Source organism: Dipodomys spectabilis, unplaced genomic scaffold, assembly GCF_019054845.1.
Source record: "Dipodomys spectabilis isolate Male_0828 unplaced genomic scaffold, ASM1905484v1 ptg000054l, whole genome shotgun sequence".
Classification (NCBI taxonomy): domain Eukaryota; kingdom Metazoa; phylum Chordata; class Mammalia; order Rodentia; family Heteromyidae; genus Dipodomys; species Dipodomys spectabilis.
Window position 1 is genome coordinate 5,547,936 of NW_024870731.1, and position 1,585 is coordinate 5,549,520.

General features: G+C 40.6%; 1 pseudogene; it reads left to right on the forward strand.

Annotated features, from left to right (window-relative positions):
- The first annotated feature begins 855 nt into the window (after window positions 1-855).
- LOC122108274 lies at window positions 856-943 on the forward strand (annotated as a pseudogene).
- The last annotated feature ends 642 nt before the right edge of the window (window positions 944-1,585 follow it).

The following is a 1,585-nucleotide window of genomic DNA, read 5'->3' on the forward strand; positions in this document are numbered from 1 at the left end:
GGCTAGCACTCTACCACTTGAGCCACAGCACCACTTCCTATTCTTTTTCTTTCTTTTCTATATTTAATTGATCCCCTATTTTCTGTTTCCTAAGTACACACTTCATACTACTGGTTGTATGTTAATTTAATCTTTCTCTTTCATTTCTCACACTAACACTTTCATTACTGCTTTACAGCTCTGAAAGGATTAGTTCCCAAACCTTACTATCAGTTATTGCTTAAGGCTTCCACTGCTCAAGTCCATTACTCAAAAATTCTGACTTAGGAGGTTGGATAGGGCTCATGTATCAGTATCACTGAGAACCACTGTCCCAAACTACAGCGCTTTCAGACTTCTAGGTGAACACAAACCACCTTTAGAGCATATTAAAATATAGATTCTGATTTAGCAGAGCTGGTAGAAGGTTGCTTTTCTATCATGTTCCTAAGTGTTGTGATAACTCCCAGTTCCCAGATATACTTTGAGAATCAAGATCCTAAAGCTCCGTATATAATTTCCCACTTTGCCTGATTTTAAGTCCCAAGCCTCATTTTCCTCTGCTTCCTGCTCTCATCAAGCCACTGACTCTGATGCATGGGTCTGCCTCACCATCGTGTTTTACCTGGTATGTCTGACTCCTTCCTCTCCGTCTAATTAAATCTCTTCTCTATGCCAGAACCTAGCTCAGGTTCTGCCCTTGGTCTTCCCCAACTACTCTATAGTTTATTATTCTATTTTCTCTAATCTCTCACAACTATAGAAAAGTACAGAACCCTCCTGTCAGAAGGCAGAAAACTGTCCAGAGAGAAATCTGGATACTGGCCACCTTGCAACTACTGGCCAAATAATTTTCCTTTTTTAAAAAATGCCCCAAAGACTATACTTTCAGGGATCATTTCTATAGTTTGTTACTAAAAAATGCCCCAAGTTGAGAAGGCAGACTTAATAAAGGCTAAATTATGTCAATGGTCTTGGGTTTTTTCTAAGTCATTCATCTTCAGAACATCCTAGAGAAACAGAAACAGCCCAACAAAATAGTCCTCTGAACACATGATGCAAATTTTAATAAGCAAGACACATTCAAGTTAAGAGGACTTTAAGAGTAATTGAAACTAGCTGTCTCTCTTCCCACTTGCCTTACTGTAAGCAAATTGAGTCCCAAGAAGGAAAGTTGCTTCTCTATATACCCAGTTGGTTCATAGCAGATTCAGAACCAGAGTCTAGCTTTCTGAGTTACTTTTGTTTATCTTGTTTTTGTTTTGGGTCTTGAACTTAAGACCTGGATACTATCCCTGAGCTTCTTTTTGCTCAAGGCTGGCACTCTACCACTTGAGCCACAGCTCCACTTCTGGCTTTTTTTTGTGATTATTTGGAGATAAAGAGTTTCCTGTGTAGGCTGGCTTTGAACTGCAACTCTCAGATCTCAACCTCCTGAGTAACTAGGTTTACAGGCATGAGCCAGCAGCACCCAACATTTGAGGTTGTTTTGTTTTGGTTTTGGTTTTGGTTTGATTTTGTCGGTCGTGGGCTTGAACTCTGCGCTTGGGTGCTATCCCTGCGCTCTTCAGCTCAAGGCAATGCTCTACTGCCTGAGCCACAGCAC